We start from the raw sequence: 19,311 nt of genomic DNA on the forward strand, positions 1-19,311 counted from the left end.
AGACCAATCTGCATTTTATTATTTTCAAGAACATGAAAAGCTTAAAAATATTTTAATCACTCGTCACATACTTAGCTGTTCATCACAGTTAATTGATTCATTCTAAGAAGAAGATTATACATATTGGAAGAAAAATATATATTAAAAATTAATTTGAGAAACTAAATTTGGCAAATTCAGGTTATTTGTACAAAGCATGTATGATTTCTAGAGAATTTATCATTTTAAATAAGACTGTGCTACAAATAACTTGCATGAGCTTTGAGTCTCTTAAATATTAAAAACACCATCAAGTAAGAGAATAAACTTAACACAGTTTACAGACCGTAAAAGGAAAGAAAATATTACTGACAATTATTTGAATGAAATGATTAAAAAGGGTGCTTACAATTTAACATTGTTTGGGTAAGATGGCATAGCCTAGTGGCTCATAAATAGAGACCCATGCATGCACATGTTTATGTCTAAAGTTACAAGTTCATTAGCAATTAGACCAGATCCCATGTATAACACATATTCACCTATAGCTATAACTACATATAATGTAAGGAAGTTGTTTCTGAGATGGCTGCCAGAATCTACTTTCCGTACTGTAAAGAAACATATGCCAACAATAAGCAAAGATATGGACTAATGATTTTCTCATAGGGCCACATCCTGTAAAGAATAAAATGTGTATAGCTATCATTATTTATGGTGCCATAAAAGAAGAACTGGCAGACTCTGAGAGAGAAGCTGTAGAGAGAATTAGGGAAGCTGATAGGGAAACAATACAAACTAGTTTTAAAGTTATAGGCATTGGCTTTCAGATGCTTTCCAAACTATCAATACAATCTCCACTATCACCACCTCTGTTCTGAATCTTCTGCAGGAAGGTCATTGATAAAACCTTCTACTCTTTTCTCTCTATAATCTTACTGCAAGACAGATAACAATCTCTAACAACGAAGCAACATACCAAGCTTTCTCAATCAAAAGGATATAGAGAACACCTTTTTCTATCACTGAAGAATCACACTGTATGTGGCTCCTGCCTTTCCTTGACTATCACCGTTTCTACGACAGACAAAAGCATGCATCTCTTAGATGGTATGAACGCATGCATAATATGTTCCTGCAACATGCTTGGAGCTTAACTTTCTCTGACTTCTTTGTGATTCTATCTCTTTCCATGGCACTTTCAATCCTTTGACGGTTCGCCTTGCTTGTAAACTCCTCAACACACCTGCTTCTTTTTCATTCCTTCTTATCACATACTTTTAAGAAATTTAAGCTATTTAAATTGAAAAAATTAATCCTATTGTGAGTTGGCCCAAGGCTTTGTTTATTTTTTGACTGTTTAAAAACAGCAGATATATAAAGAAGACATGATAACTAGGCACCTTGCTAAATTAAGTAATTATGTAGTAGTTCTACCTCTAAAAGCGGTACCATTAACCTCTACAGCTGAGATGGTCACTCGCCAAAAAGCCCATTCTGCATCTGAGATTCAGTGACCCGTGCAAACATAATTTCTAACACATTTCGCAGATTTATTACACGCAGTGTTCCAAGTCTAAAACACAACAGGGATTACCCATGTTTTTAAAACCATCACATCTGACTTACTGACTGACTTTAAAATGATGTTTGGATTCCTCCCTTCCTTTTTTGATTCTTTCTTCTAAAATCTGTTTGGTAGAATATCAATAACTATTCTCAACATGCGGTTTACACTTTTTTATTCTTTTCCTGCTGCAAAAATAAAATCAACATGAACAGAAATGCACTCTATCCAACTGCAAATCTATCGTGTCTTGGAGGAGAACTGCTTGCTAAGCCAAGGGCACATTGGACTCTATGTTTTCTCAAACTTCAATGTCCCCAACCAAGCCCTGTGTTTCAGTACTGGAACTGTTTTGTAAATGTCATCTTGAACATTTTGTTGGAACAACAAGCTGCACTTCCTGTTGATTGCTGAGAACTAACTCAACCGATCAGACAGTTTAAGGTATTCTGCAATACAAAGCAATCACCCATCATAAAAGCTGATGAGTCTGAATCATTGCCAGTACTGACATATGCCGACGTGTGGGACCAACAATCAAACAATTTTCGAGTACATTCATTGTTGCTTCACAAAGCATTTGAACAGTTACAGCTGCTGCACCTCTGACACTCTGTATTTATCCGTGATTACAACTTCAATCTTTAGTTGCATCTTGGCTTCATCCTCATCAACAATTGTCGAGTACTGGTATCAATGCATACAGTTCTAATATTTTCAACTTTCCTATAACAAGTTAGACTTGTTAATGATCATTGTGTTTCTCTGTCAATTCTCTCCTAGATTATGCAAGTTAAAAAAATTCCAGCTATTTTCACACTGGTACAAACTCATTGCAACAAGAGACAATCAGAAAGTGCTCCTGATTGTCTGAATAGCCATATTAAGTCAGTGTTTTTAATCCCTTTGGGATTCATTTTTATTTTTGCACCATTCTGCATACTCAAATCAGGCACAAGACATTTATCAATGTACATAAACATATACATACATATAGGCCCTCATCACAACATAGGCGGTAAAAACCGCCGACTGTCGCCATGGCTACCAGCCATCCACCACAATATGACTCCAGCTGGATTTTTGCCACAAGAATTGCGGAAATCCGGCTGTGGCCATACTGGTGGATGGCAGTAAGATAGTGCTGCTACCACCAGCAGCGCCACGCCAGTAGACCGCCACCAGCCGTATTATGACAAATAATATGGCCTGGCGGTGTTCTGCTGGCGGGCGCTGTTGGAGGTAGCAGTGCCCCGTCCCGTCTCCTGCCGGAGGACCCCCTGGATCCAGGTAAGTAAGGTCTCCGAAAGGGGTGGGGGTGGGGGTGTTGTGTGTGTGGGGGTGTGTGAATGTATGTGTGTGTGTGAGTGTTGAATGTATGTGTGCATGTAGGGACATGTGAGTGCGTGTATGTTGTGAAATGTGAATGCGTGTCTGCATGTATGTTTGGAAGCTTGTGTGGATGTGTCTGTGGATGTATGCATGTGTGTATGTATGTGTGAGTGTGTGTGAAGGGGGCATGGATGAAGTGGGTTTGGGGGGTATGGAGAGGTTGGGGGTATCTGGAGAGGTGGGGGGGACCCCTATCAGTGACAGGGAAGGAATTCCCTGTCACTGATCTGGCCTACCGCCAGGGTTTTCATGGCATTGTGAACGCCACGAAAACCATGGCGGTAGGTGGGGTCATAATCCCGCAGGTGGCAGAATGGTCCCGCAGGGCTGGAGATGGATATCTCCAGCCCGGCGGCTGTTACTGCCGTGGCAGTCGGAGTGGTACATTGGTGGGTTGGCTTCAGCCAACACGCCAGTGTCATAATGTGGCAATAAGTACCGCCAGCCTGTTGGCAGTACTAAACCTACAGTATTGACCCCCATAATAATTAAAGTTATTTTTCTGCCATTCCAGGGATGGCGTAATCTTTGCCTTTGGGTCATGCTCACAATGCCTCCAATTTATGCTCATTAGTGCATATTTAGACTTGATTGTGAACAACATGTTAAGGTCATATTTGGCAACCCTGGGTAGATCACTCAAAAATCTTGTTATTGGGAGTTTACACCAAACCTACTATTAGAGGCACCACTTGTCAACCTTTCAGAACAAAACCTCTCACTCAGGTGTTTTTGTGTTTTAATGATGCAAGAAAAATGAGTTCACAGAACAGAATAACCACCACTCTCTTCCTGAATGCTGAAGCACCTGCTTCACACTGCGAAGAGCACCCTGTACTGGAAGCACACAACACCTCTCCACTCAATCCCTTCGCAGTTTGTCAGTCATTGGAGGATGTGTGCCTCTTCAATGAAGGCAATATCTAGACATTTCAAGGCATGTGCATTAATGTCTTCTTCCATTCAGTTAAATGTGTAAGCCTATTAACACCGAATGATACAATCACAACATCTTTTACATAGTGTTGGAGACCATGTCACCAAACCTCCAGTAAAGAGAGGTGGAGTCAAAGGTGGGCAATGCACTCACATGCAATAAAAGAATTGACTATGGTGTGCACCTAAGCAGAGGGTACGGGCCGTGGCTGGACTGGAGAATAGCTGATAAAAGTATGCATTCACACCAGAGGATACTGATTCTGTTGTGAGGCCTTCTTGGACCCACCTCGGTTCTTCGTTTTAGTTTTACATTTTACACATTTTAGGCTTGCATCGTTTTTAGCAACGTTGTTTTACATGTTTTATGCTTGCACTATATTATTCTGAGAATATGCTGTACATGCTGCTTCTTTTCAGTAAGCCTTTCTAGCCATGTCAACTGTACACTTTGTTCAAAGCTAAGAACATAGAACAAGATATCCTAGTGCTTGCATTGTCCTTTTGTAGACATCTCCTGAATCCTAGACATATCATTACATCAACCTGTGCCTCTAACACAGTGTGCAAAAACAAGAAGGTGATGGATGGAATGCTTGAATTAATCTCACCCACTGGCATTGTTCGAGGTGCATCCCAATACATTGTTTTTGGCCCACCAAACCATCCCAGTTAGACCCACACATATGCAAATCAGTCTAGATCCTGCTTCTAATGGGAACAGTCCAGCCCGAACTGCCAAGCAAGGTCCTCCTTGGACTGGAAACAAGCATCCTGGGATCGGTTTTGGGTATCACTCCTCATCAGCCAGGCTAGCTTGAATCCAGTGGCACAGTGAGTCTGATACATTATTTGTATCTTTTGTGTGTTCACCATGGGTATGCATAAGTAAACAACAAAAGGGTAAGATTTGTTTCTACAATTTCCTTGGGAATCAGAGTGGTCATGTTCAAGGTTACCATGGGAAGGTTAGGGATAGAAGTGAGGCACTGTGAGCTAGATCCGAATTGGGCCGACATTTCCTGATGGTGTGGATGGACTCAGCCCCTGCATCCAGAAGTTCTGTCATCCTAATACGCAGTCCTACTTCTTGTGAGAACCATATAACAATTCAAACAAGATCCAAGAAGGACAGGTCCTCCACATCTCTCCAAAACAAAAAAACTCTAAGATTCTAAAGAACACTGTAACCTGGGGTATCCTAACCTCCACTAACAAATGCCTCCAGGGAAACCCAAACTCCATAAGCTCACTGGCCTGAGAGTATAACCTTAAAACTGTTTACTACACATGTGTGGGAAATATCAAACTTGATACACAACCCCTGTGTGAATAGATATAAAAAGCATGCAGCGGGGTCCGTGGTACTCTTGAAAATGTATCAGCGAGGAAGCTGGACGCATCCCTATTCATAAAAGGCCCATCTATGAGCATTAAATCTTGAGGTGCCATATCCAGTGTTTGGTCTGATCGGCTAAACCGATATCCTACCAAGTACCTCCTTCTGGGCCCAACAAGCCATACATACAGATTAGTATACCTTAAAAGGCTATTTCAGCTTGTCTCTGTCCTTGTCTCGACTTCTCTTTTTGGTGCCTAGGTCTCTCTTTACCTGTACACTGTCTCATGACAGACTCAGGACTGTCTTTTCCTGGTTCAGAGATCAACCAGCCACTATACAGTCTATTGCTCCTACTCCAGTTTCTCTACTCCTACTGTGCAAATCAGCTTGCAGTGACATATCCTTTGCCAATTCCTAAAGAGTACCGAGGAATTTTTCAAAACTTATCTGTCCTTGCCATCCATTTTAATCAACATTGTGGTGGGTTCAACCAATCCGTATCTAATGCTTCTCTTTCTAAGTGAAGGGTGCAGTGAATTGAAGAAGTATTCTGCATGCCCTCTAAAATTCCAGCAGTGGGAAGAACTCACACTGCTGTAGTTCTTGAAGGAACATCACCAGAAACATCAGCAAGTCCATCTGTTCCATACATTTTCTGGAATACCATAAAGTAGACGTTATTGCATCGGCTTCTGTCTTCCAAATCTACAAAACCTTTCGACATTCTACATCTCCTGACCACAGCCCTACATGTCTTCAGAGCCCCAGTGACTACTTTCGAAAACAAGAGCGGTCTCTGGCACGGAGTATAGAGGAATTAGCATAAAATCAAAGTCTCACCCTTTGAGTGTGCCTGGCTGGAGATAAATGCACAAGTCTCTGATGCCCCAGAGAATGAAGGTATATATTAATTGCTTGATCGTGCCCCACAGTCAACACTGAATAAGAAACACATGCCAGCCAGACTTTGGAAGTAAGGAAGCAGCAGCATTTGTGGACGGTGTCTCACTGAGCAGATAGGCTCAGCTTCTAGGCACTTCTTGCAACATTACGTAGCCTATGAACTGGTAACATTCTAGCCGTCATTATCTAAGGTGCGGTTCTCACAGATATGCTAACAGACCAGGGTCAATCCCATGCCACTGTTCACTCAAGGTATGATTTACTTTTCCCCACTGGTTGTGTACAGTGGCCTTGAGAATCCCAGTTCATCACCCTACTTCTAAAGTACTCTAGGGTATATTTACACTCCATTTGCGCCGAATTTGCGTAATTTTTTTACACAAATTTGGCACAAAACAATGCCGTATTTATATTTTGACGTTAGACCTGTCTAACTTCAAAATATTGGAGTTTGCACCATTTTTAAGATGCATGAACCTACCTTGCGTCAATGAGATGCCAGGTACGCATTCCCATCTAAAAAATGGTGCTAACCCCTTTGCCATATATTTATCCCTCCGTGCTAAAACGACGCACGGGTGGGAGGAGGGGCTAAATAATGGTGCAAAGCTTGCTTTGCACCATTATTTAACACCTGGGTCAGACCAGGCATTAGGGGACCTATGGACCCATTTCCATGGTTGAACACCTTGGAATGGGTACACCGGTGCCCTCCTCAAGCCCCAGGAACACCCCCACCCACACCATAGGACCCCATCCCAGGTAAGTAGGGTTAAGTATAAGTAAGTATTTTGATGTTTAAATTAAAGTGCCATCGGGGGCCCAACTTGGGGCCCCCTGCATGGCACAGGGTGCAATGGCCATGCCCAGGGGACACTGGTCCCCTGTGCTGGCCACTGGGTTGGTGGGCATGACTCCTGTTTTTTCTAACACAGCAGTAATGTGGTATGGATGGTTTTGCATCAGAAAATGATGCTAGGCTGGTTAGAGGCATTTTTTTTTGCCTCTAACCAGCCTAACGTCATTTTTTGGTGCAAAACCCCCTTCTACCATACTGCCACACCCACCCAGCAAACATCATTTTTTTTTACTCTAGTCCACCCTTTGTGCCGGCTTGTGGTATTCCATAAATTTAGCACCCAGCTGGCGCTCTGGTATGACGCAAGCTGGCGCTATACTTTTTTGACGCAAAAGTATAAATATGGGCCTCTATGTCTCAGTCACAGCATAAATAGATCAGGGAAAGTCGCTGGAGCGGCATATGCTAGGGATAAGACTTCCTCCCTGCTCAGGAACCCAATCGAGCTCAGCTTCATGTCCAGGTGGGCATTCGTAATGCTAACTAGGGTCCATATTTTTCTAAGACCGTACCTGATACAAGCTCACCATGCAACGTCTGTTGCCCGTTTTAATCACCTAGTCGACAGCCATGCATCCTCCACTCTGTTCTTACACTGCTCCCGCTTCAGAAAGCAGAGCTCTACGCATCTTCTCCCACTCAATACGACTCTCAAAACCTCTCACAGTCAAAGTTTCCCCAAAAGACAGCAGGAAAAAAGAAAACAAAAAGTTCATCTTTTCTTTTCAGTCTGTGTAACTGTAACCATCAAGAAGCTTATAGTTTAAGGCCCATATTCATGGGAAAATGACGGAGTGCGACGCTGCACCACAATTTGCAGAGCCGCACCCCGTCATTTTCACAACACAGGGATGCACCGTATTTAAGTGAATACAGCTCACCCCTGTGTTGTCCCCTGCGCTGGCGCTAAATTTAGCTGCCAATGCAGGCATCCTTGCACTATTGTGCAAGGATGTCTGCGTTGAGGGGTGTGACTGTTTATGTGCAGGAAGGTGTCCCTTCCCGCGCATAAACAATCACTAATGGCACTCTGGCACTTCTGTGTGTGCTTCAGAATGCAGCACACATAGAAGTGCCGAAGTGTCACTTTCAAATGATTGTTTATGTGCAGGAAGGGACACCTTCCCGGACATAAACAATCATTTCTGGCATTTTGCTCTTTCTATGTGCACGCATAGAAAAAGCAAAAAAGGAGGAGGAATAAAAGTATTCCTCTTCGTTGTGCCTTGCTAACGCCACCCCTTGGGGGGGGCGTAGATTACGGCGCTGCCTCAGGTTTACGAAATATTGTAAATCTGAGGCTGCGTCAAAATGCAATGGGTGTTGGTGTGGCACGCCCACAGCAACACCCATTGCACGCCCCTCCAGCGCAGATAACTGCATCGGAGCGGCCCATATTTACAAGGAGGTGTATCGCCACAAAAAGTGGCATTACACCTCCTTGTAAATATGGAGCAGAGGTTACTGCCCCTGGAGCGTCATGTAAAGTGACAGTGGCGCTAGGGGCTCAGAGATATGCCACTCAGTGTTTCCATATGTTAACCTCTTGACAGGAGATGGATCAATACACTGGGAGCGGCAAGAATCTGATTTTAGTCAGTCTCAGTCAGCATTATATACTTGCCAGCGCATGTAACCAGGGTTGTTCTATGTTTTTTTCTGCCTGTAAGCATGTGTAATTATGTTTTGCTAAGGAGAATGCTTTAATACCAGTTAGAGCTAAAGCACTTTAAAATATTATCATAGTATGTTAAAATGTTGACAGGAGAGGGAGTGACGGCTCCGAGCTAGAAGCCATAATGTGAAGTTGTGACCCTGGTAGATACACAGCCAGGAGCTGTTCCTGTTCGGTTTTCTGACGATGACTCCTTCCAGAAAGAGAGCACTACCTGTGGCTTCTCTCAGGCTTGTCTTGAAGGAAGTCCCAGGCTCCCATTGACAGAGGTTACGCTTACTGATCCAAACCCCCACCGCAGTGCACGGCTGCAGGTTGAGACTGGAACCTGTGATTATTAGGACCATGTAAACCATCAAGATCGCAATTTAGCAGCATTGTTGGTGAGGATGTCTTTCCATCTCTCTGACAATAGGAGTGCAGGGATGTCTGTGTAAACGAATGACTGATTGATGAACATCATTAGTTTGTAAGGAGAGCAAATGTCTGCTGAACACTTCTAGAAATAAAGGCCCTGATTTATACTTTTTTTTGCGCCGCATTAGCGTTATTTTTTTACGCAAAAACAGCGCAAACTTACAAAATACAATTGTATTTTGTACGTTTGTGCATCTTTTGCGTCAAAAAATGACGCTAGTATGGCGTAAAAAAGTATGAAGCAGGGCCAAAGTGGGAAAAGGTAAATACTTTTTACATAAGTCCTAAGTGGATGTAGGTTATCACCAGGATGGGTTCCTGACAGGAGCTGTACAAATCCTAATTGACACTTTGAAGGTTCCCATGTGGACTGTGCAAGCTAAATAAAAGAAGAGATCTGCTTGTGACTTGCTTGACCAAAGAAAGGCAGTCAGAACATATTTGTAGTTCAATGCAGAAGCCCGTGGGACTCATAGCATGATTAATTATATACATACACCTTAAGTGAAGGATATATGTTTTAAGTGTTCAAACTAGGAATGGTGTTCGAAACAGGTGTGAACTATTGGGTTTTCATGCCCAGAACAGATCTGCAAAGTGCCAGAGTGCTGCAGTTCTTTATCCTGCGGGCAAAATGTAGTTATATCACACTATCATTACACATGGAGAGAGGAGGAGGGAGAAGGAGGGACAAATGTGGAGGAACACACCGTACTTAGCTCCCTATAACTCAAAATACACAAGAAAGTACGGGGTTCTCTTAACGAGGGCGTCGCGGATATCAGCGTAGCCCTGGGTTGTATGTGTTCCTATTTGGAAGGGTAATGTCAGTGAAATGTCAGTAGGTAACTGCAGAGTGCATGCGCGGGGAGGAACAGCGGGGGGAGAAAATTCCTTTTACGGACTAGGTGGGCTCACACACTATATAGTGTCATGCTTCATCATTTGACCACCTAGACCCACCCAGGTAGGACAGTGCCACCTGGGCGGACTCAACCTCACTGTTAAAGGAACAGGAGGGAGTGCGTAAATAAACTTGTTTCTGGAAAGATCGGGATCCAGCTAATCTACTGAAAAAATTAAAAACACCTAAGCAGACACCTGTGAGGAGTAACAAATTTAATAGTGGTGTCTGACTGGTGTAGTTAAAACGGGGTTGGGACACCTCTGTGAGGACAAGGACTCACAGGGTCACCTAACTAATAGCCAACATGTTTCTGCCCTCAGAAGTGAGCCAATGAAGGTCTCTGGGCATTCGTCAGGGCCTAGGATCCCTACGTCTCACGTTGGAGGAAATTACTCTATGTGAAAGTCAAAGAGTGTGAAATAAAAGGTCTACCTTACCCAAGGAAATACCTTGAGGCGGCCCTTTCATAGAGGCTGCTAGCCTCTGGTATCCAGGAGGGGGAGTGTCCCCTTATAGTCAAACATACATCAAAGGGGGCGCTCGCCGTGCGCCTATATCGTCCTCTCCTTGGACCGCTTGCTTATATCACACTATTCAGTTAACATCTGTGATATATGTTAAACAAAAAGGACGGTGGAGTGAAAACATAAATGTATACATTTGTTTTAAAAAATTAGGAATTTATGAAAATGCAGATGTTCTGTGTGCACCAAGTCTTATATAAAACATTTTTATGATAAACAACTATGGAACTCAAAGAGTGAGACTCCTTCTCTAGTATGCACCATGCAGCATCATTTGATATGCAATTTACATGTTTACATAAAAATGCATCAACAACCAGTACATGCTGATGTTATTAAAATGGAAGTAGGGTATTTGCACAACAATTTGTTTATAGGTACATGGACTCCCAAATGTGAAAAAACTTAGTACAGATCATGGTTGTGTTGTGATATCCTGATCACAGCGTAATGTAGTCTTGTGCCAAGGAAGATGTTCCCTATTATCCCTGCTCTGCTTCACAATATTGCTGATCCCTTGTATTCCATGTCACACTCCACTCATCACCAAATATTACCAGAGAGCCAGGAGACACATTACCACACAGGACAAACATGAAGCCACCACAAGATGAAAAACAACGTATTGGTCACAAAACAACAACACAACAAAGTACCATGCTGGAAGGCGCAACACAAACAGATGCACTCTGCAAGACACCATATATTCATACCACGCTTCCCAAGTAGGTTGTACAGCTGGTGCAGGGCTGCTGGGACACAAAAGTGAGAAGAACCGACTACACTTCAACCCCATGAATGTCATTTACTATCCAACTTAAGGTCACAGAGGGACGCTTTGCTTGCTTCCGTTAGCGCCCATGACACCAATGCTAACCAATTGGTAAAATATTACATCATGCTCCTGATGTCACACTGGTACAACAGTTTAAAATGTGCAGACAGGGAGTGAGGCCAACCAGGAATCAACCTGGCCTTGGTTCTTTGGCTCTCCAAGCTGAGCACCCGTCCATGGATTGGCCTGCTTGTCCAATGGTGATGGGCAACTGCATTGCCTATCTCAGAATGTTCCAGAGGGTTACAACCCTGCAACTGGCCCGGTCTGCTGAGGGCAGAGGTGGCATTGACTGGAGGTTGCTACTGGCATGACCCGATTCTTAACTGTGAGACAGTCTAGAGTACAACGGCTGTAGCAACCCCCTCTAGGCAGTCACTTAGAGTGAGAGAGTGTGTGGACAGGGGAACGTCAACAGGGGTATTAAACTGAGATTCTCCTGGGAGCAGAAAGTGAAACACAGTAGACTGACATACCCATTGACCCACCCAAACGTAGCACCGTAGGCAGCTAGCCCGAGAACGAACGATGAGCCAAAGAAGCCTTTTCTCATTGGGCTGTTGGGACCCTACTTCCCAACTATCGGAGGTCAGGTGACCCACTTTGGAACACACCCCGAGCCCAACCTCTCCCCTGTGAGTATACGCCAAGCCAGTGGCCCCCGCTACACACGTCAAAGAAATTTGGAGGAACATTTTGAGACACAGCAATATGATGGGAAGAACATGGCAGCAAAGAACGGTAGAACGTTTTTCATAGCTTTAGGTGGTAGCATAAAGAACCTGCTGGAAGGATGCTGCAAGTGAGCCACAAGTGGAAACTCAGATGCCTGGTAGAGAACAGACACTCCTGCACTAAGTTCAGACCCTGCATGCATAGCATTGCTACCCCGAGTCCTTGGGGGATGTGAGGACAAAGATGATCTTACAAATACCATAAAAGCAACACAATAATAAATCTTTTGTGGATAAAACTGTGTTGCATGTTTTTGAATACATAGGTTGGGTTAGCTTATCGACTGTCCCAATGGTAGCGATAAGTTCACCGAACAGCTGACACTGATCCCGAGAAAGCTGGGGCGGTTCTGTTGGTGGTATCAGCACCAATGCACTTCAATTTTAACAATGCCTTCACTTAACCTGGGTTGTCAACCTGTTATCATCTTTGGGTAATGCTCCTGACAAGTCAGAGTGAAAACAAGGCCAGTCTCCGCAGCTGCTCGGGATTCCAACTGTCCCTTCAGTGATTGAGGTGCGCCATTACATCATCCCAGGCTGTAATTTCTGTCTCCTGTCCATTGTGCCTAATGATTTCTTCTAAGGACCCACTTTGTCCATAATTTGGATGATACAGGGTGAGAGCCAATGCTGTAGCTGGATTTCACCCTCCTACTGCCTCAGAGAACAGTGGCCACAATGTAGAAGGTCACTTAGGATTGGTTGTATGTCCTCAGCCAATCTTTGGGCTCTTCACCCACACACCATCGGAGTGTTTTCGTTGGCCCTGTTGCTTGGGCCTCAGGTCACTTTAGGGCAGAGGTCTTCAAACTGGGGGTCGGGTCCCCCTAGGGGGACCCCAAGTAATCCTAGGGGGGGGCACCAGACTCTGGCCAAAAGAAGCATTATACAGATAACAGGCCTTTGTTTTAAGCAGAAGCATGTTATTGCATTTAAAAAAGATAACAGTACTTAACTGCAATGTTTTAATAGGCCTAAACATATTTAAACATTGCCATCCTTATAAAATAATTGTGAAAAATTCCTAGGGGGGGGGCCCAAGGATTTTTATTTTCCAACTGGTGGAGGCGCGGCATTAAAAGGTTTGGAGACCACTGCTTTAGGGTACGTCGAGCACAATTTTGCTCTTTTGCTTCCCTGGTTCAAGAGCAGGTGAGCGGGCCTATTGTTCCAGCCTGCAGTGCCCATTTTTGCACTTTTGCAGTGACTTACCAACAGACTTCTAGTCGCCCCTGAAAAAGGACCTTGACTACCTGGACGGCGAGAACAGACCGGGCCTGGGACTATATTAACTTCTGCAAATAAGAAAATACGTTAAAGTGAATGCGTCAGGTTGGATACTGCTCGACTGTTTTTGCAACCTGCTTTGAGCATTCGTAAATAGGAAATTATTTGTGCGAGCCTATTTTGTATTTGTGCTCATATTTTGTCATGTTTTGTGTCTCTCCAGTTTACCGTGGTGCACTCCTTTCTTTTTGTCCTCGCTTGATCACTCTAACTAGCTTTCTCCTGATTCCCACTTCTCAAAGCCCTCCTCTGCACTGTGCTTCGAGGCACTCGCTTTCCCCTCTGTATTAATGTTCTGCGTTCATTTGAATCAAATGTGTCTACAAACACAGTTAAGCCATCAGAGGTGTATAGCCATATGCTGCTTGACCAAATTAAGTGGTCCTAGGCAAATATTTAAATTGGAAAGAACCTTGTTTCTCATTGTGCTTTATGAGAGTTGGGTGAGCCAACAAAGTAACAGGGAGAGCAGGACCAACAGTCCTTTCACGAGCAGAGCCCGGAACATGTTTGCAATGTATGCAACAAACACCATGTAAAATATGATAAGGCCTCTTCAAAATTCACATGGCTCACATCCTATCACTGCACGGAGAAGTACTTATACTATAAGTGATCATTTTTAAACATGACGTTAGAAGCATTCCTGCCCTCATGCTTGTGACAGTGTCATTAGTGAACTAAGAGACAAGTTGTCATGTGCACCCTGTCGGTGTCCCATATTCTTACAGATAGAGTAACTTTATAGTCTATTAACTCAAACACAAAACATATGCATTTAAAGGTGATTTTATACGTGATAATGAAGTAAAGGGAGATCAGTGAAATAAAATATTTGCCTAAGATCACACATTTTGTTTTAGGAGGAAACAGGGGTTAATCCCTGGTTTTCTGGATTCACTTGTTGGTATCTATGTGTCCCTCCTTTTTACATCAAATGTCAATGCTTTGATTTTAACCCTTAGTCCGTATGTTTAGAGCATGGTTAGCAGACAGAAGCCACATGAAACCTCTGCTCATTTTAAACTTGTGGTTACACAAGGAGCTCAAGCTGAGCTAGAGCCAGGCCTCTGGTTTGAGTTTTCAGTGGCTAGCCCATCTCAGTGATACACAAGAGCATTTTCAAATATGCCAGCCTACAGTATGATTTTTCAGGACCAAATCTTGGCCCATCTTAGCAACTGTTGTTCTGAGATAAAATTTCAAATAGACAAATATTTTTCCTCAGGGACGGTTCCTTTGCAATGGCAAAGGAGCATCGCACCCCTGGCTAAGCAATGAGCTGAATGATAAAACAATATTTAATTATTGTTTTATTTTTCAGCTGCTGGCTCAGCCACCAGCATGTTCAGGGAGGGGTGGGGCTGGGCCACGGAAGGGGAAAGAAGAGAGGGGGGAGAAGGAGAGAGTGCGCATGTGTGTTTGGCTGGCCGTCGCAGGCCGTCCAAACACACGTGCGCACTTAGGTTTCTCCAACCCGGCTGTGTTGAAGAGCTGGGCTGGAGAAACTGCACCGACCCCAGGGTTGTGTCTGAGTGACAAAGTTGCTCAGGCCAATCCTGACGCTGCTTTCATGCTAGGTTTAGTATGAAAGCAGCACCAAGATTGCTGTGGAGCCTGTGCTGGTGTCCTAGTGAATGCTTGGACCACCAGACGAAGAGGAGAGCGAGGCGTCTGCCTCGGGAACGGGTAGGTTTTTAAAAAATATTTTACTATTTTTTTTTATCCACCGCTCGCCCCTCCCCTTGAGATTTGCGGCAGCCACTGCTGTATTTCCTCTTTGTAGTTAAGGGCCCTGTATCTCTGGAGTGATTGCACATTATCACTGAACAACCTTTCTTTCCCTGCTGGATATAAAATTGTATTTTCCCTTCATGCAGCATTGTGTTATATTATGTACATTTAATCATTTATTTTATAGGCTCTGTAATTTGCCCAATATTTAGCTGGAATGACTCTAGGAATGAATTATTGTGTCCTTTTGTTACCTATTGTTCTGATTTCAATAAAATTATCAGGTATATTTTCGTTTCCTAATCAGGTCATTAGTGTTTGCATAGTGGAGGGACTCTTGAAAGAATTCTTACTGCATTTTTATAAATGACAGCATGCAAAATAAAGAAACATGGAAACATTTCAGAGTACTTCTATTATAAGCACTATTAAAGCAAAGGCGGGGTTCATATTTTTATCTGGTAATGTGGATTTCCCTACTTTTACAGACCGTGTCCTACTGGGTACAAAATCCATAATCCTGTTGTTGTGGAGTTTCCTGAAACACTCCATATTTAAGAGACTTAGGCCCATAATTATACTTTTTTAGCGCCGCATTTGCGCCGCTTTTTGACGCAAAAGTGGCGCAAACTTACAAAATACAATTGTATTTTGCAAGTTTGCGCCACTTTTGCGTCAAAAACTGACGCAAATGCGGCGCTAAAAAAGTATAAATATGGGCCTTAGGACCTGATTTACAGTTTTTTAGCGCCGCATTTGTGTCATTTTTTGATGCAAAGCGGCGCAAACTTACAAAATAAAATTTAATTTTGTACGTTTGTGCCGCTTTTGCATAAAAAAATGACGCAAATGCGGCACTAAAAAAGTATAAATCAGGCCCTTACATTGTATGTTAATATCAGGCACCCTTGAGTGTGATGTGGGTTTGATGAGCACATCATGTATTTCACAAAAAGTTAACAAAGGAAGATGTGCATTGGGATTGTGAGTTATAGTTACCTTTGCATTATCAAAAGCTCATGGGTTTAAAGGGCTGGAAGATACCAAGTAGGTCCTACAATCTCAAATGCCACCCAGATGAGGTGCAACTTAGGTTTCTGAAACTGCTAAAAGTATTATTTTGGTTTGGAGATTACTATTTTTATATATGACTTGCTATGGTGCTTAATCTAAGAGAGTCATTTTATTGTTTGTTTGTGCCAAAAATCTTATGGTGAGTTCTTTCACAAAATAAAATTCAAAGAGTCCTTCCTACTATTATTATAAATCTAGTACATGGGTCTAGACAATCTTGCAAGCTGACATATGAACTATTGTGCACAGTTCTCGCAGTTTGTAGATCCTATAATTTTTCCACACTCGAGAGGACACGGTTAAATGTTGTAGCTGAAATAGGGACAGTAATAGCTTAAATTGCATATGATAAGGCAGCTATGAGTGAACGTACTGCTTTGGAACGGTACCTTCTTTCTTTGAACTACATTAGGCTTTTAAACCCAATACAAGATATACTGGTGTCACTGTACTGCAATGTATACTGTTGACAAAGCCAAGGGTATATTTGTTACTGGTTACTTTGATAGGAGCACATTAAAATGATTAGTATTTGTCTTCCAATTCTTTTTAGGCAATTACTAACAAAATCAGGAATTCAGGATAAAGTTTTCCAATAATATCTACTTAAGCAACAGAAATAAGTTTGTAAAAGGAGCCCTGTTGCCATTTTACTCACACAATGTATGCACCTCCACTCTCCAGCAACTGGAATCCAGGCAATGCACTTCCACTGCCTGGGCAGCTGTCCTAGCCCTCCATCTTGTGCCAATGCAAACCAGAGGCATCCAAATGGATCCCACTCTGCTTTGTAATGAATACTGTAAGCCAGACTTGGGGATGAACATCAGGAGACATCCACTCACGTTATTTGGACATGTATTTCTCACATTACTATGAGCTTGAGGTTCCTGCATCTGTGAGTGCAGCATTAAGCTCTTGGTATTTCGCAATTTATGTCTCCATCCATTACTTTTTGCTTCCACCCCTTGGGCAGATCAACTGACCTGGCTGAGGTGGTGGTCTAGCATTATCTTAGTAGCAGACAGACTGCTTACCTGCTTCTGCCCATGAAAAAATACCTCATTTAGCACAATTCGCAAATGCAAATAATATTTTCTTTCTACAGTCTTGCATCCTCAAACTGTGCACCATCTTAAAAATATTCTCTGCCTCCATAAACTACGGCATGAAAAACTGACCTGTAATTAAAACGTCTGATTGTCACTTCCCCTATTTTCTTCCCTTCCATCCTGTACATGCATCTTCTCTCACAGCACAACCTCCTGTCACATGCATGTTGCCTTAATATCAACTGTTACATTTATGTAAATTGCCCATAACTCATTAACAAGAGCACAACCTCTCCTCCATCCTCTGAAAGTCACTTGACTTCTTTTCGTGTTATGATTTATTTACTTAATATAATACTGCATGTCCTCCACCTATGTGTCTGTCAATCTGGCCCTGTGTCCTGAATTTTGACCCTATGTCCTGGATTTTTATACCCACTATACAGAATTTGCCTCCTTGGCTGCTAGTCTTCTTAACAGACCGTAGTATAATTAGAAAGCAAGGCAAGGCACTTGCAGACAACCTGCCACTGCAACGGAGTGACCAATGAATATTGTAGGATTTTCAAGCTCTACCGGGGTGGTTCTAACATTTTACCTTATGCCACTGTGCAGGTGGGACATGGCACAGGTGTGCCTTGACTGTTTGAATACTAACTGTGGTTGAAATGTATTGGTGGTTGCATTGGAGTTCTTCGACAGTTGCAAGGTGTGAAGGGTTGGGGGGACTGGCCTCCTGAGCGGCACTGGCTTGGAGGTAAAATGTTTGGGGAAAGCGTATGGAGTTGAGTAAAGCCTGACTGGCGATTTTCAGCTTTTCTCACTATCCCCAATCCTTTCTGCCAGGTTGGGTTCTAGTAACTGCAGAGATGTGTGAAAGCAGGGCTTTAAGTGGGATGAAAAGTTATGGGATGTCCTAAAAGGGGTGTGGCCTGTGTAATTAAGGGTGTGGCTTAAACACATAAACAACATCTGCGATTCCCACAGCGTACTCCTTGACCAATATTTTGGTACCTCTCTGAGCTTTCTATTATTGCATCAACATATATAGCATAACAGACATACACCTAAAACCAGTCAGGACTATTGGCTTTTTCAATGGTTGTTAGCTGTTTAAGAAAATGAGTAATAACAGTGATTTTGTTGAAATAATATTCAAAATATTTCAATGCTGAAATTGTGATTGTGAATTAAACATTACTGAGACCTGTGGACAGGGCAGTGGTCTTCTGAGTGACTCAATCACTCCAGTTCACACTAAGCTTAGCATGTATGCCCTTTTCGGTTCTCATCGCCTCCATTTGCAAATCTTGCACCTTATCTATTGCCTCTTCAGTACCTTCTTTTCACTCTCTCCTGATTGCACTTCCTCACATCTCCTTCATTTCACCACTGCCCAAACGTACAACAAAACCCCTCACTTGTAAGTTCCACAGTTTCTTTTTCTTCCGCTCTTGTCAATATTTTGACTATTGTGTACCTTCTTCACATATATTTGCACAGAATCGCAATTGCAACTCAAATGTGTGACCGTTGCTCTGTGCGCTCCGCAGACAGGCCAACGTTTGGATGACCGGGTATTCTAAACACCTGTTTTTGACCCACTGACAGGCACTGTGAGAAACGTGCACTTCCTTCAGCCTCAACTCCAGAGCAACCGTGGCATCCTGGAAATAGCTTTCTTGCAGTCCCTGAGACTGCTAAACATTATATATATTCAGAAACTAAATAGATGACATGGAACATGGATTACTTTAACGTTTTTTTTTTTTTTACTTTCATTGTTCAGAAATGTGTCAGTCTTATCGCCAGTAAGGTTAATGACATGAAGCTAGCTAGGGTACGATATGGACCATGCGTGAGACCCGGACTGACCGGTCCACTTAAAGTCCTGCTTGAAAGGTTCTGAGTGGCAGGGAGGTGAGATGATTCATTTAATTTACTACTGGAATGTGTTGTTACAACATGGTACCCCCGCTCTCTCGGGGATGTGGGCTGTTATATGTCTTTATTGTGCCTATTAAACCAAGTTAATCCTTGAAATATGTAGCCATCACTTCAGCAAAGGTTTGTCTTTGACCTGAAGGTCAG

The 19,311-nt window shown here is 42.9% G+C and overlaps 1 protein-coding gene across 2 annotated transcripts in view; it reads right to left on the reverse strand.

The window, feature by feature from the left end:
• The window catches only part of EFCAB5 (EF-hand calcium binding domain 5), a 207,129-nt gene that overhangs the window by 70,245 nt on the left and 117,573 nt on the right, over positions 1-19,311 (reverse strand). The window lies entirely within an intron of this gene.

This window comes from Pleurodeles waltl, chromosome 3_1 (assembly GCF_031143425.1).
Source record: "Pleurodeles waltl isolate 20211129_DDA chromosome 3_1, aPleWal1.hap1.20221129, whole genome shotgun sequence".
NCBI classification, from domain to species: Eukaryota; Metazoa; Chordata; class Amphibia; order Caudata; family Salamandridae; genus Pleurodeles; species Pleurodeles waltl.